The sequence below is a fragment of the Mirounga angustirostris genome, unplaced genomic scaffold (genome assembly GCF_029215605.1).
Source record: "Mirounga angustirostris isolate CCGP_5_RB_7025 unplaced genomic scaffold, mMirAng1.0.hap1 SCAF_15, whole genome shotgun sequence".
Lineage (NCBI taxonomy): Eukaryota > Metazoa > Chordata > Mammalia > Carnivora > Phocidae > Mirounga > Mirounga angustirostris.
Genome location: NW_026991723.1, coordinates 41,792,865 through 41,815,279, shown reverse-complemented (window position 1 = coordinate 41,815,279; position 22,415 = coordinate 41,792,865).

The window sequence follows — 22,415 nt, the reverse complement described above, 5'->3', positions numbered from 1 at the left end:
AGAATAAGATCATTCAGACATTGTCTGGAGGGGTTTAACACTGGGAAGATAGTGTAGCTATCAGAAATAGGAAAGGCAGGGAGGGAAGCAGGTTTATGAAGAAAGTAAGTGAATTGGAGGCATTTGGAGATGAAAATGCTAGCAGATCTGATTGGTGGAGATGTTCCTCAGGCTGCTGGAAACTTAAGGCATCAGACGTTAGCTTAAGAAGTTCAAGCACTCAGGCAGGAAAACTATGGCAGCCAGTGTGAGATTTGGGACCCCAGAACTGAAACCTATACATTCAAGCATTTAGGAGTTCCCAGGGTGCAGGCTGCCTCCCGGCCTGTTCACTCAGCCAGTCTACACTCCATCCATGCACACCAACCCCATCGATCATCCATGAACAGATAACAAAGGAATATCAGACACTTGAGGAGATTGCAAATATGAATAAGAAAGAACAAACACAAACAATGACCTCAGAGGAACTGGAGATAATTCAGTGAACCAAAATTACTCGCATTAGTATTCTGCAAGAGATCTGAGACAAAGTTGGACCCATGAAATGAGAACAGGCTTCTATTATAAAAGAACAACTAGCAGTCCATAAAGAAGTCTTTGAAATAAAAATGATCAGTGTCATAGTAAGAAAATTTCAAAAGAAAATTTGGAGATAGGAGCGCCTGGGTGGCTCAGTCGGTTAAGCATCCAACTCTTGATTTTGGCTCAGGTCATGATCTCAGGGGTTTGGGATCAAGCCCTGAATCAGGCTTCATTCTCAGCTGGGAGTCTGCTTCTCCCTCTGCCCCTACGCCCACTCGTACTCACTCTCTCTCTCTCAAATAAATAAAATCTTAAAAAGAAAAAAGAAAGAAAATATGGAAATAGAGTCAAGGGAATATACCAGAAAGCAGAACAAGTAGTTAAAAAGACCTAAGACATAATAAGAGAAAAGAGACCCAGATGATCAATCCAGGAGGGCCAACCTCCAACCAAACAAGAACAGAAGTTCATGAGTCTACATGTCAAAGGAGTCCACTGAGTTCCTAGGACAAGGAACAGAAGAACCAGAAGAACAACACAGCCTCATAAAGCTTCCACACCATGGATAAGGAGATCCTAAAATCTTCCAGAGCTAAAAAGACAGGCCACCTGCATGGATGCTGTGGGCGTGGGAGCAAAGTGGACAGCAGGGGCCACACGTGAGACACCCTTCATGTGAAGGCTTCAGTCCTACAGGCCTGCCTTGGACACAGAGAAAATTCCCCATGTGCCAGGTCTGCATTCCCTCTTTTCCCTCTTACCTTCGCCCTGACTTCCAGGAGAGAACGTCCCATTGGCAGAACAGTCCCATGGGTTGGATGCCATCAGAGGCAGGGAGTGACCAGGGGATGGAGGCTCTCTTTTCCTCTCCTCATTTCCTCAGGCTCCACAGAGAAGGAATGTTCACTGGCCCACTGGGGACAAGGACCTGAGTCACCAGGGTGTCTGGTGTCCATGATATGCCGGCAACCCTTGAAAAGATAAGGCACATGACACGGGGAAGAGTTGAGTTTGGGCTGAGCTTTTCACACTCTTTTCACTAACGTCCTGTTTATCTGTCTCCTCAGCTGACTGAAAGCTTTAGGAGAGCAAGGCCTGTATCTTATTTAGCATTTTGTACCCTGCACTTACCCTGTCCTAGTGCACTGTGTGGTAAACACTGAATGAGCAGATGGACAGATGAGGGAGGGACAAATTTCTCCTTTCGTTCCACAAAAAAGGTGACAGGGGCTGCCAGCCCTGCCTCTGGAAAGTATGCACATTCTGTTCCATTATTTAAAAAAAAAAACAAACCCTGCATAATTGGGCTCTGTTGTCACTTTTAACAACAGAGAAGACCATTTTGCCCGTCATTCTTCAGAAAAATTGTGAATAATAAGTTCATATGGATTATTAAAACTTCACCTCTAAGAGAATTACACTCAAAAAACCTTGAAACGCAGCATGTTTCATACCACCGCTATTCCTCAAATCACATCTTCCTTTCTCTTCCAGGACTGACTTCCTGTGACTGCCCCTCAAAGGCTCTGTTAAAGCGATCTTCTTTGCCTGTGGTTTTTGAGATGCATTGACCCTCCCTGTGAGGGCTCTAACTCACTTCCACCATTGTTTCCCGGGGGATCCCACCATCCTTGATTGAAAGCCCTAATCCGGTCTATGAACCTTCCCCCAAAGGACATCACATACCCGGAAGGCCAGTGCCCTCCAACCCCCGGGCAACTATTTACCTCACATGACACAAGTTCTCAGCATCTCACAGGAGCTTCCATCCCTCCTCACCTTTCTGCACCTGGATCTAGATCTCGGCATTTCAGACCACAGTTGCTACTCCCTGGAGTGCTGCTCAAAGTCAATGACATTATTTGGTCTCTAATGTTAAGTACGGGACTCTTCCCTAGAATTCCCATCTCTTGGCAGTTTCTTTTTTGCCCAAGACCCTGCAGTAGTAAGATGATGCAAGTGAACTGAGCCAGTCCAATTCTTGGAAAATTCTTCCTCTGTCTTGCTCTTCCTCTCATCACCAAGTTGGTCCAGTCTGGCTCCCTAGATTTTAGAATAGGCTGTGACACCAAGGCCACAGTCAATAGTAACTTTCATTTCTCTTGATTTATCCTCTTTGCTTATATTCCCTCCAGGGACTTCAGAAGGGGGAATAACTGAAGGTCTAGGCAGAATTTGAGTTTGAGCATCCATGTCTTGCTCATCTATGTATGTCTATAGATATCTTTTGATTTCCTATTTCCTTGTGATATACCAAAGCACTCCAGAAATCTCATCTCCTTGGTCAGAAAAGACTCCCCCTTGGGGAGCCTGGGTGGTGCAGTCGATTAAGCGTCCATCTGACTCTTGGTTTTGGCTCAGGTCGTGATCTCAGGGTTGTGAGATCAAGCCCTGCATCGGGCTCAGCACAGTCTGCTTGAGATTCTCTCTCCCTCTCCTTCTGCCCCTCCTGCTTATGCTCACTCTCTCTCTCTCAAATAAACAAATCTTAAAAAAAAAAAAAAAAGAAGAGACTCCCCCTTGCTTCACCTACTCTGTGCATAAACATGCTTCAACCACACTCTCTACTTTGCTCCAAATGTTATCTTCTCTTATTTCTCTTCCCTGCTAAAATCCACTTATTCTTATGTATGATTTTAGAAATATATAATGAAACAAGGGAGGTTGTCTCTAGCTAGGCCCCACAGAGTCATGAAATTTGATAAGAGAGGAGGAGGGGAGAGAATGGGGAGGGAGAATTGTCATGGTCCAATCTCTGGTCTTTAGTTATGAATAGTCTGAAGATGATGATGGGCTCATTCAGAAATGATTTGCTGATTCACAGTAACCAAACTTGTAAAAAATTGATGCATAAATCAGAAAGCCAGGGCTTTCTGATATTAATGACAGAACTTTCTAGTGACTCAAGGGTCATGTGTACTCTTGAGGCGCCCACCTTTCCAGGACCCAGGTGCCCCAGAGTACCAAGGTAGGTATCAGAGAGTTGATGGAGGAGCCTGTAATCAGAATGGAAGGAGTTGAGCAATGTTGTGGGTTATTTTGTCAAATTTCTGAATGGCCTGATGGATTATCCCTTCCCTTCTGAAAAAATGTATTCGATCAATGGCCAGATGAGGAATCCATTAATTACAGAGTCTCTCTTTCCCTTGAAGAAAACTAGATAACACCCTCAAACTCAGGCTGCTCAGTTCAATTTTCTAATTTTCTTTACACTGTGGCCCTATCACCACCACCCTGATTAACTTAGCAAATGGACTCTTAGCTGTTTTTCTCTTTTCTTTCTCAGACAGCTGTTTTTCTCGGGGCGGGGGAGGGATGGATATCTAGATAGATATCTAGATAGAGAGAGAGAGAGAGGAGAGTGAGAATGGTCTTCCATTCAATCACTTCGATTCAAAGGTTTGTTGATGTCTTCGTATTTTACCATTATAATGCTCGTAGTACAAATTCATCATGCTGAAAAACTCTGACAAAATCTCTACGTTCCTGTTCGTGGTTGTCAAAACAAGCAAACGAACAAAAACCTCCCAACTTCCCACATCCAGAGTTCCAGTGTTATTTCCGTCATTACTTTGCTATGTGACCTTGAGCAAGTCAAGTCATATGCCCTTTCTGTGTCTCCTGAATAATACCTGCATTGAAGGACCGGGTGATTTCTAAAGTCCCTTCCAGCTCTATAATTCGAGGATTTTATGCCTGAGATCAGTGTCCCTCTCTTAAAAATCAAATGACCATATAACGCAATGGCTCTCTCATATTTCCTGGACACACAGCAAATGAAAATATGCCATCAAGTGGATTGGAGAAGTTAGAAAAAGAACAATGAGAAGGTGCAAAATGTCAAGAACCATCTGGGAAGACAAGTTCCTGGGCTCAACTGCATGTCTCACTTAGGTTCTGAGCTGGTAACATTTGCCTACCTGGTAAGCTGTTGAGGCAGGGGGTGGAGGGGTAAATTTTATGACTATCAGAAAAGTCTTTGAAACACTTGGATGAAATGTACCATATAAGGACTAAATACTCTAATTGGGCCTTTTCTGTCTCATTATTTGCCAGTGAAACTAATCCTGCTGATCTCTAGATAATAGGGGAATTTAGAAATTGAATTCCATGCTCAGATAAAATCCAAGTATTCACCCTTGACCATTAATAAGTGTTATATGTATGAAAATTGAGGTGTTCCATTTTCCCTGAACTACAAAGTGTTTTGTTGGAGCTCATATTTCACCCCCCAAAATGCACTTTGCTAAAATGTTTACAGTGGAGCAGGGTCCTTGTGGAAGGGAGCTGAAGAGCGGAGGGCTGTGTGCAAACACGCGGTAGGGAGTCTGGATAGGTTTACAGTAAGCCCAAGCGCCCCACTGGGACTGCAGCCTTTTACTTCTCACTGGGGGGCGGGCATGGGGGGGCAGGGGAGGGGGTCTGTCATTGACCGGCTGCTGCAGCCCCAGAAATCAATTCGACGCTAATGAGGGCTGCAGCTGGGAACGGAGGAGCAAATGGGAGTTTACAGATGATGTAGCTAGGCTATCTGAAGCCACGATGGAGGCATAGGAAATGGCAGCCACCACATCTGTGCACTTCCCCTGCGAACACGGCAGACTCAAAGTTGGGTAGTTGGAGTCAGCATCAAGGGCACAAAGCAGAGGCTGAGATACAGACAGCTTTCCTGGTTGAAATGGAGGTTTTAACTAATTCGTCAGCCAAGAGTGCAACCAGCACCAGAGATGACAAATAAGCAAAAGAAAGAAAGATGATTTTTTTTAAGACTACAGATCTTTGAGAACATCGAAAAATTCAGCCAGGAAAAGGAAAAGTAACATACTTACAGATATTGTCATCTCCTGTAGACAAATGATCATGAACCTATGACCCATAAGAAAAATCTCGCCCAATGGGATGCTTTCCTTGCTTGACCTAGCATAGGCTTTGTGTGTCGTGTTTTGTTCTGTTTTGTTTTAATTTCGAAAGACTTTGGTGAGTTATGAGGACTGCATGTTGTGTGACTCCACATGCATGTTCCCAGTGATATGCTCTCCAGTTCACTAAGTGCCCCATTGCTCCCTTGTACCGAGCCACACATTTCTGCAGCTTGGATTGTCCCGCAGGTGTCTAAATTTGACATCCTGATGTAGAGCATCAAGATTTCTTCGTAAAGCTAGGCAAGGATCTATGGGCCAGAGAATGGATATTTCTGGACCTGAAGGACACTGATCTGTCCTTGAGGGTTGCTTGAAACTAGGGGTGGCAGGAGGTGGCGGACTCCTTCCCCTAAAAGCCCTTAACTTATGGAAGAGTCTGGCTTTGGGAAAGATGAATTGTCTAATTGCATCTAAAATGGAAGGCAAACTAGGTAGGTGTGTGTTTGTGTGTGTGTGTGTGTGTGTGTGTATACATTCTATCAGCTTTATATAGATCAGCTTGATATATATGTGTGTGTGTGTATATATATATATATATATATATATCAGCTTTATTGAGATATAATTTACATACCATACAATTTACCCATTTAAAGTGCACAATTCAATGATTTTTTAAAAATTTTTTTAATGTTTTATTTATTTATTCATGAGAGTCAGAGAGACAGAGAGGCAGAGGCAGAGGGAGAAGCAGGCTCCCCACCTAGCAGGGAGCCTGATGCGGGACTTGATCCCAGGACCCTGGGTTCATGACCTGAGCCAAAGGCAGACACTTAACCATCTGATTTTTAGTATATTCACAGATATGTACAAGCATCACCACAATTTTAGAACTTTCTCGTCAACTCAAAAAAAAAAAAAAAAAAAAACAACCCTATATCTTTTAGCAGTCACTCCCTGCTCTGCCCACCCCAGACAATAATTAAGTTACACTCTGCCTCTGTAGATTTGCCTACTCTGGGCATTTCATATAAACAGAATCACATAGGGGCAACTGGGTGGCTCAGTCGGTTAAGCGTCTGCCTTTGGCTCAGGTCTTTGAGTTGTTAGATTTCTTATATATTTTGGACACAAGACTTTTATTGTATATATAATTTGCAAGTCCTTTTTTCCATTCTTGGGTTGTCTTTTCACATTTTTGATAGTGTCCTTTGATGCACCAAAGTTTTTAATTTTGATGACCTCCAATTCATCTATTTTTTGTTTTGTTGCTCCATATTTTGGTGTCATATTTAGTATCCCATTGCCAAATCTGAGCTCACAAAGATTTATCCCTATGTTTTCTAAGAGCTTTATGGTTTACAGTTATTATATTTGGTTCTTTGACCCATTTTGAGTTAATTTTTATGTATGGTGTGAGGGAAGAGTCCAACTTCACTCTTTTGCATGTGGCTATCCAGTTGTTCCAACACCACTTGTTGAAAGACTATTCTTTCCCCACTTAATGGTCTTGACACCCTTACTAAGTTTCTTCTTAAGGTCATTCCTAAGTCTGTGACACAGATATCCCCACATTCTTAACCTTTATGAATCATCCTTCTCTTTAATCTCATGTCATATAGTCAGAGTTCCAAGCTCTCATGGATGTAAAAATGCCATTCTTTTATCAAGTTTTTCCTAAATCTTCCTAAGAGCCACCAGGAAATACTTAGGTATCCCATAGGTGTGTCCTACTGGTCACTTGCCAGAAAATGCTGTCACCCCTCTCTCTGCCCCCCATTTCTGCCATTTTATTATGGTTTCTGAATGCTGTCTCTCTCCTTGGATTTCTGGGTCACAAGCATGGCCACAAACCTCATTCCTAGTTCCCAGAACATGGTTAAGACTACACAGTAACACCTAACACAATTTTACTGGAGGCATGGAGTAAGCAGAAGGAAATTACAACATACGGGCCATTAACATGCAGCTGGATATTGGGTATTGCTGTCCTAGGTTCCACCCACCATGGCCATCCAAAGCATCCCCTGGATATCCCCCACCTTAGTCCTCTGTCCATCATCCCATTGGCAATATTGGCATATCTCCCCCTGAAAAACATGTCCTTCACCAGTCCCCCTACTCACCCTTTGCCTGAAGGAGAAGAAAACCCTTTCTTCCTCTAAGTCACCACCATTATAATCTCACAAAGATGTACTTCTGCTCATAGCAAGCACTTTTTGTATTATTATGGACAGCAGTTAGGTCCTCTGTATCTTAAACATTCCATTCCAGAGAAAGATCTGGCTTTAATTTTGCAGAACTAGAAAACTCACAAAAATGTCATTCCCAAATCATAAGAGCTGTCTGCACTCAGATAGGAAGTCAGTGTCTACTTCTAGCTAAAAAAGGAGACTTCTGGCCACTTTGAAATGCAGATAGTCACCCTCCTATCTGCATCCCCTATAGGGATTCTGGCCATCCAACAGGACATCAAGTATTGGGGTACAGTCTCTGGGAACACTGTTAGGGAACGTGGTGTGTCACATTTGCTTTTCCTCAGCTCTCTTATTAGCTCTCCAATTAGAAATATTCTTACTTAAGGAATTTTTTTTAAAGACGAGTTATGTCTTACTTCCAATTTGGGCTTCAAAAAACTATATTCTTGGGCGCCTGGGTGGCTCAGTTGGTTAAGCGACTGCCTTCGGCTCAGGTCATAATCCTGGAGTCCCGGGATCGAGTCCCACATCGGGCTCCCTGCTCGGCAGGGAGTCTGCTTCTCCCTCTGACCCTCCTCCCTCTCGTGCTCTCTCTCATTCTCTCTCTCGCAAAAAAAAAAAAAAACAAACAAAAAACTATATTCTTATCTTGGATATGCTATCATTAAGCTTCATGATCATTTCCCTTATGGTTCTTTCTGGTAAGTAAGTGAGAATCACTTTGTGGCTCTAAATACTGTCCTACCAAGGCAGAAAGGTAACCACATATATCGATAGTCAAATTGGTAGAAAATTGAGAGCACCCAAATGCCTTTAACAAGAATGATGGGAATATAAGTGACACACATTTGTGGTGTGGTTTTTTTTAACCCAGATAAACTTCTGAGTTATTTAGTCCAATATTATTTGAAAGGGAAATGGAACTGATTTTTAACAAAACATATTTTACCCAGGCTGCTATGAAAATAAACTCGAGGAAAAAAATAAATCTTAAAAGTAGACAGTTAGTGGTAATAATCTCCTAGATCTAAAAAATGCATTACAGGCAAATTGAATGCTGGCAACTCCGTTAAAAATAAATAATGTTCTTTTTGTTCCAAAACAAAAATTGATCCTTCTCAATTCTTCATTATTAAAATTCAGGGGAAAAAAATAGAACTATTTCCTATTCTGAGTAATTCATATCCTTGCATCCCAAGAGCTTTAACAGAGAGCCCTGCGTAGGATAGAAACTTACACAAGAAACTGTTGAATTACACAGAGTGGAGATGTGAATGTTCTCAAGTATGAGTGTGTGGAGCTCTGCAGAGTTGAGATCTCTCCTCCACACAGTATCTAGCCTGGTTCCTCTACGGACCAGGCCCTCACCCACTTCCAGTTGATTTTATGTGAAAACTTGATAATTCTATAATGTTCAAGAAAATAAAAACTTCTCGGACTGAATATTTTTAATACCCAGGTTGCCTGCAAGAGACTCCAGGCTAGCCGGGATTTTGCAGGGCTATACGCATAGGTTGTCACCGGAGAATGGGCAAGCAGGCAGCAAGGCCTGTGGGGGCAGCCATGTATCCCTCCCTGGAATCCGTGAAAAAGTGGAAGTGGAGCAGTTAAGCCCTCTCACTCCCCAGCCCAGCTCCCAGAGACACCCAACACACGAGCTACATCATAAAGAAATGGCGCCCTCAGACCTTGTCCTCTTCAGGCTTCTTCAGCTTCCTCAGTCCTGGCATTATCGGCATTATTTGCATTCAGATCATTGTGATGGGCACATCTAGGTCCAAGTGTCAGGATTCTAAGGCCAACAGTCGGCCAAACAAGCTCTGGTGAGAGAGCATGGAGCCCTGAAAAAAGATGGGTTTGTAATCAGTGGCTATAATGTAGTCAAGAAAGCCATGGACTTGGATGAGTTTACCTCAAGGAACACAGGATGAGCAAGAGAAGGCTTCAGAAAAGGCCCAGGAATACTCAAATCTAACTACTGAGTTGCTCCCCAGTATCCATCCTCCCCTTCTTCTTTAGTAATAGGGCCCTGATTTGGTTAAAAGACACTACATCCGGGATGCCTGGGTGGCAAAGTCACCGAAGCATCAGACTCTTGGATTCGGCTCAGGGTCATGATCTCAGAGTCATGAGATGAAGCACTGAGTCAGGCTGCACACTCAGCTTAGGGTCTGCTCGAGACTCTCTCTCCCTCTTGCCACCCTGTACTCTCTCTCTCTCAAATAAACAAATAAATCTTAAAAAAAAAAAAGACACTACATCCCAGTATCTGCTCTGAGAAGTCAACAGAATGTAAACCCAGGGCTTGTATGGCGCTTATGAGAAGCTTCTTTAACGACTGGCCTAGAAGGTGTAACATTCTGCCTTTCTCCCTTCCTTTTTGTGCCTCCTGATGTATGGATGTGAGAGCTGCCATCTTGGACCATGAGGTGACCGTGAGGACGCTAGGACCATGAGGTGACCGTGAGGACCTGGTTCCCTGTATGAACTACCCTTGGGCTTCCTTCATTTGTGAGAAAAATACTCTTCTATCTTATTTTAGCAACTATTATTTTTTTGTTTTCTATTAAGTGCATCCAAACTCAATCTTAACGGAAGAAGTAAGGTAGAAAAGAGAGAAGAATGAAGAAAATGGAGGAGCACTTACTGAGGTATGAAGGAAGACAAAGAGAATGTCACAGAAGCTGAGGGGACAAAAGTATTCCATGAATGAGTGAATGGTCAAAAGTGCTAAATCCTCCTGAGAGATCAAGTGAGGTAATGCTAAAAGTTTCCTAAATATCCATCGGACTTAGTGGCCCAGAAGTCATGGGTGACTTTTATGAGACCATACAGCTTCCTGACAGAGGCAGAATCTGGTTTGTAGTGGGTTGAGTGATGAGAGGTGAAGAATGGAGACCATTTTGATAGACAAACCTTCTGAGAAATTTGGCTGGGAAGGAGAGGCAAGAGCCAGAGTGGCAACTGGAAGGGGAGGTGAATGGGGCCAAGAAAGGCTATTTGGAAGACTGGAATGACTATAACCAGTCTTATGAGGAAAGAGATGATAGGGAGATGTTAAATATATAAAAGTGGGGAGGAGTATCAGTCCTTGTCAAGAGCGGGTGGTATGGCCCCTCATTATAAGCAAGTACCCCCAAGTCTCCTGTGTCTGGGACAAAGCCCCCTCCCGAATGCACCCAAATATCTGAGATGAGTACCCCACCTCCTCTCTCCACTCCTCCCATCTCCATAGTTACTCCCCACCCTCAGTCTGCTGATGGCCTCACCTCAACTTTATTAGCGATTTGAAAGCATTGAAGATTATTTTTTTTTAATTTTGCCACCTCACACTTTTTTGAAATTTTAAACAGTTTGTTTTTCACTCACTTTTTTTGTCACAGAGACCCATGTCCTGGAGGCAATTCCAGAGATGCACATTGCCAGGAGGAGGGTCGTTGCAAGCAGACAAGTTCATTCTTCTGTTTTTGAAATTTACTTTATAGACGATAATCAGGAGAGAAAGGCTTCGGGTTTCTAGGTTTACAAACTATTTGAGTTTTATACAGCCAGCAGACATATGGAAATGTACGTGCATGTTTTGGATTTCACAGTGATGGGGGTTGGGTGGGCAGGGCAACGTGCAATGTGACTCCTACACAATGAGGGCTTATCCTGCCCCCACAGCCAACGGCCTCCCCATCCTAGCACTTCCTCCCCCGGTTTTGATAGTGACAGACAAGGGCCTGAGAAAGGTATGGTTATCAGGAGCTAAAAAACCCCAGGAATGAGGATTTGGGTGATGCCACCAGGAAGTCACTGAGGCCAGCAGAGGTGATAGCTGAGGGCAAGAGGAATTTTAAACAGATAGTGAAGTGGGGAGAGAATGGGCACCACTAAGAGCCTGAGACCAAATGTAGCAACAGGGGCTCATCGTGTGCCCCTCTAACCTCCCTCTCCTAAATTTCCCCTCCGAAAGTGAGGCCCGTTGGCACCTTGGAAGAGCTACTTCCTGAACCTAGATGGAGAGGTGGACTGGACTCTGGTGGCCAAGGCGGTGGCCCACTCTGACCTCCCCTCAGGAGAGACCTGGGTTCTGCTGCCAGAGGTGCCCAAGCTGAGAGCCTCCAGCTGCAGCACCTTTGGGATCCAGAGCAGAAGAGGACCTGAGGCCACGCTCCTCTGGGTAGTCCGAAGCCAACTGCAGAGCATGGTCAGGGTGCTAGGGTCTGGTGACTTCTGCCCCAAAAGATCTTGAACTGGCATCTTCACTCTAGAGCACCACATAAGGTGGGCTTCCTCTGATCTGAGTTGTGATTTGAGGTTCCCCCTGTCTAACCCATCTTCCCTTCTGTGCCTCTTCAGGTGTCAGATCAGCACCACAGACAAGGTTTTTCCTCCCCAGGCCTGCTCCCTCCCCCGACCCCCCTTTATCACTACTCCTCAATAAACATCTTGCACCCCTAACTCAAGTCTCAGTGTCAGCATCCTGAATGATCCAGATGACACAGACGGGTAAAGAATGTGAGATCCAGGACACAAGTGGACAATCCCCTCACCCTATACCAATTCAGGCCAAGGCTTGTTGGCCATTCTTTCTCAATACATTAGGCATGAGGTATTATGTTCCATTTTCATTATCTGGTTTGAGCCTTTACTCCAATTTGCCTTCACATTTATTTAACTATGTAGTGTTTTAACTTATAAAAATAATACAAGGTAGAATTCAAACAGTACAGAACTAAAATTATCCTTCTATATTCCAATCTTAATCCCCAGAATTAACTGTTCATTTGTGTGTCCTTCCAGATTGACATATAGTCCTATATATCAACAGGATTATAGTAAACATTGTTATCCAACCTGCTGGGTATTTTAAAATTAAAACTATTATTTTGGACTTACAAACATTTTTCAATATCAATATATGTAAATTTACGTCATTCTTCTTTTAACAGCTATTATCATAACTTAGTTAGAAAGTCATGTCAATGAAGAACTTTTGTGTCCAGGATTTGCCTATTATAAATATGGCTGCTGTGAATCTCCTTGTATTTATTTTTCTGGGAAGTGATGTCCCATGTTCTTGTCCATTTTTTATTGGAGTGTTTGCCTTTTTCAAACTGATTTTTAAGAGTTCTTTAAATGTTAAAGATACTGGCTCATTTTCTGATGCATGTTATAAACATTTCTCTCTACTTTTTTGTTTATCTTCTGACATTGCTTGTGGGTATGTTTTTCTTTAGAAGATTTTAAATTTGTACATGGCCAAATTTATGAGTATTTTCTGTTACGAATTTTAGATTTGGAGACTTGCCTTGAAAGGCCTTCTTTGTATCAATAGCATGAAAAACAAATCACCTATGTATATTTCTAGTACATTTGTAGTTTTCAAGTATTTAAATCTTTTCTTTTCTGGAGTTCATTTTAGCATAAGCAACCTGGTTTTATTTTTATCCGAATGACTGTCAGTGATTCTAATGTCATGAGCAGAACGAGCCATCTTTCCCCCACTGATCTAAAATACTACCTTTGCCACATTCTAAATGCCCATAGTATTTCTTCATTGCTAAGCTCCTTGGTCCCTTTAGGATCCTTACAGAACCTGTGTTAATTGGCCGTAGGTGAAAAGATGAATGAAATAAACAACAGAATGGGACCAATCACCTACATGTGTATCAACAGGCAAGTTCTCCAAGGTCCTCATGGCTTTTACAGAGTGCTGGGTCTAGGGTTGAATCAGATGGTCCACATCTTCAGTGGGTGTCGGGCAGGCAAGCAAGGAGGCACAGATCGGGGCAGTGTGGGTTCTCACCGCCCTTTTACTGTGAAATCCTTCCCATTAGAGTTCCTGGATTTTATGAAAGCGTGGTGATTTTTAATGAGTGCATAACTCCAGGAAAGCTTTGCACTTCAAAGCCTGTTGCTATTACAGCAGCTGCATTAGTAAAGTAAGTAGGGGGATCAGTTGCACACGAAAACTTTGAGTGTCTTATGGCATTCCTCTGCAGCAAGATAGCCTTTCTGAAGGTGATTGCAGATGGACATGGCCCTGCATCTTTGAAGTATACTCAATGCGGAATCAATTCAGGAACTCACAGATACTAGTTATCAGCTTGTGTTTATTCACATCCCAGAGAAGGGTTTAATTAATGTAATACATATTAGTCAATTCTTTGCTTTTAAACTTTACCTTTGGCCCATCAGCAGATCAATATGTATTTTAATCTTCTTCTGTTTTAGAACTGGTTTTAAGACTCACAGCAGAGGCCCAGATTTCACAATCATTAATTGCTATTATCAGCCCCTTTCATTTCCTAAACATCAGCAGTTTCTTAAAATTCTGCTTTCATTCCTCTAAGTTATGCCTCCTTGTTCCTCACTTGGTTCTGTAGTGTCTTTCAACCAAGTACAGAGTTTACAACTAGCCAATACTGGGAAGAAAGGAATGCCCTGCAATCCTCCATTGATCAACATACATCTGACTTCATCCACAGCACACACAAAACTCGAGAAGTAGTCCAGCCACTTCTCGATGGATGCTGCCAGGTACTTTTCCAAGGCTCCAGGTGGGTCTGCCAAAGGTCAGGGGACTCATATTCTTTTTCTCTCTCTTTTATATAAGTACTGAATTATCATCTTTGGATGGCCAATTATCCTACATGCCACAGTATACCCTCTTTGTTCCTAAATTGCCAGTATTTTCTACTGTATCAAAGTTGGGGGGTCAGGAGAGTCTGCCCTTCCTTCATTGCATAATTGAGGCACTTAGTCTTTGGGTCAAAAGAGCAGGGAATCGCAAAAGGGCAGTTTGGGAAATTATGAGAGAAATATGAATCATATATTTTGCACAGAGCCTGGCTATCAAGATGCACGCCAAAAAAGGACTGTCCCTATTCACAGTGTTTGTATCACTGGTGTCCTGTAGACTAAATAAAGGGTACTAATTGAATGGAAGGAAGTAATCTGACTACACAGTCAGCTGGGTTCCCTGCAAATACGTCTCTTACTCGATTTAGGAAGGAAAGGAATCTGCGTGATTCATCAAGACAACAACCATCACACAGTCTTTTCACTTGGTGTATTGCATTATGTCAAGCACGACTATGTCCATTTGCCCCATTAGGGAACCTCCCTTCTTGTGCTGCTGTCGTCAAACAATCCTTTGCATTTTTATAGTTTATTTTATTCTAAACATAAAAGTATACATGTGCATAGTAGCAATTTAGAAATACGTAGAAGTATAATGAAATAAGCAGAAATTATAAAGAAAACAAAAAATATTCATAATTCCACATCTGGTAGTATTTTGGTGTGTTTTCTCTCAAATATGCACCAATGTAGATATTGACATGGAGAGACAAAACCGGTCATTTGGCATAGAGAAGAATAGGCTTGGTTCTGAAATGTAAATCCGTTTGTTCAAGAGTCCAGAGTGGCTTTAAACTTAGCACCACGTTTGCCGTTGTTGGGTAAAATCAACCTCCTTAGTTCACATCTCTGAAATCTGTGAGTAGAAAGTCAACAAAGAGAGCAGCTTCCATATATAATTTGTCCTTTTTTTTAATCAAACACCAAATCATGAGAACTTTGCAATGTCAGTAAGTATTCTGTGAAGTCATGATTCCTAATATAGGCCATTATAGACCATTTATGAACATAAAATTTATTGGACAATCCTTTATTTTGCTTTTACAAGTAACCCTGTGATGCATATCATCACACAGAGAAATCTTAGTATATATCTGGTTGTTTCCTTAGGACAGATTCCTAGAAGTTGGATCAAAGGTAATGAACTTACTTAAAGATTGTTATATATATATATGGTCAAATGCTTTCCAGAATGATCGCATTTATTTACATACCACCCACAGCGGTACCATCACTTAAAAAATCCTCTCTCGTTAGAGAGTCCCGAAGCTGTGTCTCATTCCACCCGTTGTGGTATTGCTTTCTGAGCCCTGGATGTCTACACTTTCTCTGACCGTAATAGGTACTAGGGCTCCCAATTATCTGTGGCAACTCACATTTGTCCCAGGGCCCCTGGCATTGGCATCACCTGCCTTCTTGTCTTGTTGCCCACTGGGCTCTACTGTTTCGAAGCCATACTGACCAGTTTTGCTTGGTGTGAGGCTACCCTGCAGTCTCTTCTGACAAGTGAGGATTACGGACTCCCCTGGCCTCTACCCCGCAACGGATTAGAAAAGGCTACTTACTGCTTCAGCGCTTCTGGATGGAAGGTGGTTTCTGAGCAGAGTTTCTGGTTTCCCTACTTCGAATTTCTTCCTTATCTTACAGTTGGAGGTAGAGTGGAAACACGAGTGCTTAGTTTCCAAAGGCCAACACACACACACGCGCACACATGCATGCACACAGATTTTAGTTCTCGTCTCCCTACCTTTGGGTGAATAAACATAAGTAAACTGACTATTATAGACAGCTCTCATCTCAGGCAATCACATCCATCTCAATGAGCAGATTATTTTGACTCCTTACACAATTATCTGGCTCAAAGAGATTTCCCAAACAGTATTTACCCAGGAACAATTGCCTGTGGGACTTTGGGAGCAGAACTGAGGCTCCCCTAAAAAGGTGCTAAGTACCTACTAAGCTGCTTTCCTGGATATTTTTTACATACTCCAGAAATTCACACACAAACACACACACCAAAATTTATCACAAAACCCATGATCCAAACTGCATAAAATATAGGAAATATTACATTATTACCGAGTCTCAAAACATTAGGGAAATAGTCTGGGAAATAGGCTCAAAATAGTAATAATGCCATATTTTAAAAAAGAAAAGCCAGACATTATTATGAAATTAAAGATAGAAGAAGAAAGAGAAAGGAGGAGGACTCTCATTGACTTGACAAGTATTGTGTCCTGAGCACACCAAGGGACAGACAACTAGGGGAAAGAGGTAGATGCCAACATGGAACCTTAAAAAGTGTCAATTATGTAAGGGGAAAGAGCAGAAGGGTTCAGAAAAAGAAGATGATTCTATCAAAAAAGTAGGAGGTGAACCAGCAGGGTGAAGTCATGTGGAAGCTACAATCCGAGCCTCAAGAAGCAGGAACAAGACCACAATTAAGTGCAGCACAAGAAGTCAAGGACAAAAACTGACATGACTGGGTGGATTTGTGAGTCGGAGGTGATTTCAAGAGCAAACAGAAGTCACTGCCTTTTGAGAGACTTTTCTGGAGACGCCCTCACCCCCACAGCACTTTCTTCTAGAAGACACCACATCTCCACAGGCTCTTCCAGTCGCCTCCGCTGAGCTGGTGGTGGTCCACACAAAGGCCCCGCTCTCGGCGCACACAGATGACTGTGGGGACGTGGGCCACAAAGACTCAAGAGTTCCGAGCTCAGCTCTTTTAGGTTCTTAAACTGGAAAACTTTGTGAACTGGACCTATGGCGGCCATGCCGGAGCCATGCGGAAATGGAGCTGAGGGAGCCAGTCAGCAGCGGGGAGGAGAAGCAGAAGCACAGAGAGCAGGGGTGGTGAGGGCACAGGGAGCCCAGACGCAGATGAGAAAGAGGCTGCGTTGTAACAAGGACTCTCGGCTTCCTCGGCAGGCTGGGCCGCACTCCTTGCCCTGGGGTTCCACGAACCATCCTGCTTTCCTTCCAATAATTTTCGGTGAGATTCAATGCCTCGTAATCGAATTACCCCTCATCGGAGACAGTGACTACTCGGTGCCATTTAGCTGTGTGCAAATAGTCCCTCATAAGCTCGGCAAAAATAAAAAGGTGTCATTATCTCCCTCATCCCTGAGGGGAATCTGAAGTTCGTGAGGTTAAATAACATGCCGAAAGTCCCACAGCTGCCGAGTGAATTCGGTTCTGAATTCTCACACCACGACTCCGAGCCGTGAACACAGTCCAAGCTCAGTTCCTGCTGATTGATAAGAAGTCCTGAGAAGTGCAAAGAGGCTATGTCTATGCTATGATCTCTTCCTTTCTATTAAGTTCTAAACAGAACACCTTAATTTGCATTACCCATACCTCAGCATTCGGTATGCTCCCTAAGAGAGGAAGTGTGTCAGAGAAAGCCAGAAGCTTCGCAAAAGAAGTCTGCATTCTCCCAGTTCATGGAATAAACTACGACTACAATATGAACTTTATCAGAAGTTCTTAGAGACTCCAACAGAAGTATAAACCTTTTCAGTTATTAAAAGAATCGAAAGCTTTTTATTGTGCATGAAAAAAGACAAACTCCTCCCTTTCAAATTATTCTACTTTGTAGTACAATTCCTTCGGCTGGGAGGAGAACTTCAGACACTTTTTCAAATAACCCCAACCATTTAATCTGTACCTTTAGGAAGTCATGCTGAGAGTAGATGGACAAGAGACAGACGGAGCCAGAAAAGAGGGGTGGGGGAGGGGGAGGAGAAGGGAGAAGAAAAGGTAAGGCATTGTTTCTGAAGTAGTAAGAATCGCCCAGTTTTTCTGGCCTACTTTAAAATGAGCTGGGTATTTCTATCCACAAAGAACACCTAACATTGTTTGGGTAGCTACAACTGAAAAAATCTTCTGCTTGTCTACTCCAGTAAATCTTTCCACCTATTTGTCATCCCTTTACACATAAAGCAGGACTGCTTACATTAACTACACACTTCCACTGGAAGCTAGGATGCTGGCTTAGTCAGCTCAGGCTGCTATAACAAAACACCATAGTCTGGATGGCTTATCCACGTTTATTTGGAGGCTGTCAGGAGGTTGGGGAAGACCAAGATCAAGGTGCCAGCCCATTCAGTTCTTATGGAGGGCTGTCTCCCTGGCTTGCAGACAGCCACCTTCTTGCGGTGTGCTCACATGGGGGAGAGCCTCTCGTCCTTCCTCTTCTTGTAAAGCCACTAATCTCATCGCGAGGACACTACCTTCAAGACTTCAGCTAACCTTAATTACCCCCAATAACCCACCATCACACTGGGGGCTAGGGCTTCAACACATGCATTTTGAGGAAACACAATTCACTCTGTAGCAGATGCTTTGAACTGGTTGAAAGAAAGAAAAGAAAAGAAAAGAAAAGAAAAGAAAAGAAAAGAAAAGAAAAGAAAAGAAAAGAAAAGAAAGAAAGAAAGAAAGAAAGAAAAGACAAAAGAAAAAAAAATTGTGAGCAACACCCTAGAATATCAGCTATGATATTATAACAGGATACAAATGTCTACACAAGTAGAATGATAAGCCTTGGAGAAATGCCAAGGACCTTCTATAATTTGGGAAGGTTGCAGAAGATATCTCTGAAGATGGTTTTAAGCCATAAGAAATGGCTTTTAAGAAAATAGTTTTAGTAGGTTTCCATTGAGAGAGAATCCAGATTGGAAAACATGGGAATGGGGGGGGGGGGGAACAGAGGCCCTACATGTAGGCTACTGTCTCAGGAATGGAATCCAGATGCTGAGGGTGCTGTGGGGCGGGGGGAGCATCGGCTGTTGCATCCCTTCTCTGGGCCATGAATTAGGCAGACCACTAAGACTAGGGGAAGCTCAAGAACTTTGACTTGAGTCCAGTTTAAGAACTGGTTCTGGAACCTTTGAACTCTTGAAAAATAGCATGCAGTTTCCAAAATTTAGTTGCTTGAATCCACTTTGGGAGGCTGATTATTCTTGTGTTTGGAAACTACTTCAATAGACTTTGATTCTATGAAGGTAAAGCCAAGATTCTAATTTGAAATGTAAGATTTCCAGAAAACATTAACTGCCTTGTGTAATTATATCTAAAACTCAGTATTTATTATGTATCAGTAGACTGGGGCTAGGAAGTAGGTTGGAAGCTGACATTATTTTCCCCACTCTTTGTAGAACTCACTGTATGGGTACGATACTTGGACTCTGAGTAAAGGAGACATAGAGCAAAGTACACCCATTGAGGGTACGTAAGTTGGCCTCTGAAACATGGCAGCAGACCAAGGACAGTGACTCTGTGGAAGGGATTTTCCTAAGAACATTAGGAGTCTTTATATCTGTTTCCAGTTTAAAAATTTTTCTTTTTCTATGATAAAATTCCCTTCAGTTATTCTCAAGTCTTCATCAAAGTTTTGCTAAACACACAGCCTGGTCTTAGTAAAAAGACTGAGTTCATAAATCAAAAAATTAATAGTAATAATTTAAAGTAATTTAAATAGTAAATTTTATGTTTTGTATATTTTACCTAAATTTAAAAAGTTTTTTAAAATAGTTTTTTAAGCTTCCCATTAAAAAATCCCAGGCCCAAATAGCCTCATTGGTGAATTCTATTAAATGTAGAAAGAAAAATTAACATCCATCCTTCCAAAAAATAGGATAGGATAAAGAATTTCTCAATTCATTCTACAAGCCCAGTATTACCCTAGTATCAGACAAACACATCACAAGAAAACAAAACTTCAGACCAATATACCTTATAAACAGAGATGCAGGGGCACCTGGGTGGCTCAGTCGTTAAGCATCTGCCTTCGGCTCAGGTCATGATCTCAGGGTCCTGGGATCGAGCCCCACATTGGGCTCCTGCTCAGTGGGAGGCCTGCTTCTCCCTCTTCCACTCCCCCTGCTTGTGTTCCCTCTCTCACTATGTCTCTCTCTGTCAAATACATAAATCTTAAAAAAAAAAAATAAACAGATACAGAATTTTCAACAAATTCTGGTAAATGGAATTCAGTGACATAAAATAAAAAAGAATTATACACCATAACCAAATGAGAATTATTCCAGAAATGCAAGGTTGGTTTAACATGTGAAAATCAATCAATGGAACACATCATATTAGGAACAAAAACCACATGATTATCTCAATAGATGCACAAAAGTCATTTGACAAAAAGCTGATCCTAAAATTCAGATGGAATTGCAATAATGAATTTGGACCCCTATCTCACACTATATGCAGAAATTAACTCAAAATGGATTGTTGACCTAAATGTAAGAATTAAAATATAAAACTCTTAGAAGAAAACAGAGTAAATCTTTGTAAACTTGGGTTAGGCAATAGTTTCTTAGAGATGACACCAGAAGGATAAGTGACAAAAGAAAAAAATAGGCAAATTGGACTTAACCAAAACTAAAAATTTTTGCAACTTCAAAGTACACTATTAAATAAGTGAAAAAAAAAAACAGAACGGAAGAAAATATTTGCATATATACATATATATATATGTATATATAGCACTTGTATCCATAATATATAAAGAACTCTTAAACTCAAAAATAAAAAAAAAAAGAATAAACGAACTAAAAACAGGCAAAACATTTGAATAGGTATTTCTCCGAAGAAGAAGATATACAAATGGGCAATGAGCACATGCAAAGACACTCAACACCATTAATCATTAGCAAACGCAAACCAAAACCATGGTGAGATGTCACATCACACCCACTAGGATGGCTACTATAAAAAAGATGGACAGCATGGGGTGCCTGGGTGGCTTCAGTCAGTTGGGCGTCCGACTCTTGATTTCAGCCCAGGTCATCATCTCAGGGTCATGAGATCAAGCCCCACAGCAGGCTCCCCACTCAGCGGGGAGTCTGCTTGAGATTCTCTCCATTTTCCTCTGCCCCTCCTCTCTCTCTCATAAATAAATCTTAAAAATAAAATAAAATAAAATAAAATAAAATAAAATAAAATAAAATAAAATAAAATAAAATAAAATAAAATATGGACAGGGATGCCTGGGTGGCTCAATCAGTTAAGTGTCTGTGTTCAGCTCAGGTCATGATCCCAGGGTCCTTGCTCAGTGGGGAGCCTGCTTCTCCCTCTGCTGGTTGCTGCCCCTGCCTGTGCTCTCTCTCCCTCTCTCTCTGACAAATAAGTAAATTAAATATTTTTAAAAAAAGATGGACAACAAGTGCTGACAAGGATGTGGAGAAATTGCAAACCTCAGACATTGTCAGTGGGAAGGCAAAATGGTGCAGTCACTTTGGAAAACAATCAAGTTTTGAGGAAAATTCATCAAAACCTTAGAGTTACCATATGACCCAGCAATTTCACTCATAGAGGTATACACAACAGAAATGAAAACATATGTCCACACAAAAACTTTCACAGAAATGTTCATAGCATTATTCTTCATAATAAACCAAAAGTAGAAACAAACCAAATGTCACTCAACAGAAGAATAACAAAAATGTGGTATATCCATACAGTGGAATACTATTCCATCTAAAAAGGTATGAAGTGCTGAAACATGCTACAGTATGAATAAAACTGAAATCATAAAGCTCAATAAAAAAGCCAGGTAAAAAAGGCAATACACATGATTCTATTTATATGAGATGTCCAGAATAGGCAAATTTATAGAGACAAAATATAGATTATGGCTGCCAGAGGCTGGGGGGGAATGAGGAATGGAGACTGACTCTCAATGGGTATGGAGTTTTTCTTTGGAGTAATAAGAATTAGTGCTGGAATTAGAAAGTGGTGATGGTTGCACACCCTTGGAATATACTAAAAACTATGGAATGAATTGCATGACATGTGAATTATATTTCAATAAAGCTGTCATTTAAAAAATATATGCAGGTAAGCACTCTAAGTATTTGAACTCTTACTTGAATTGTCATGAAGTAAATAAATTTAGTCAATGGATGATTGTCAGTTGTGAAAATTATTTAATGAGAAAGTGACACAAGATTTCCACTCTCGTTAACAGAACATTCAGGCAGACTGTATCGGACTTCCTCAGGAGTTTCTCTTATGGCGAACAGGGATTCTGCCTCCCTATGGATAAGAGATAAGCAGCAGCCCTACAGATTATGAAATGACCTTGAAGCTGATATTGGCATCCATGTGCCGGGATTGTTACATGCAGCCTTACAGGAGATGCGCTAGTCTCGCAGACTATGATGTAGATGGTGCCCTCTGGAGCTGT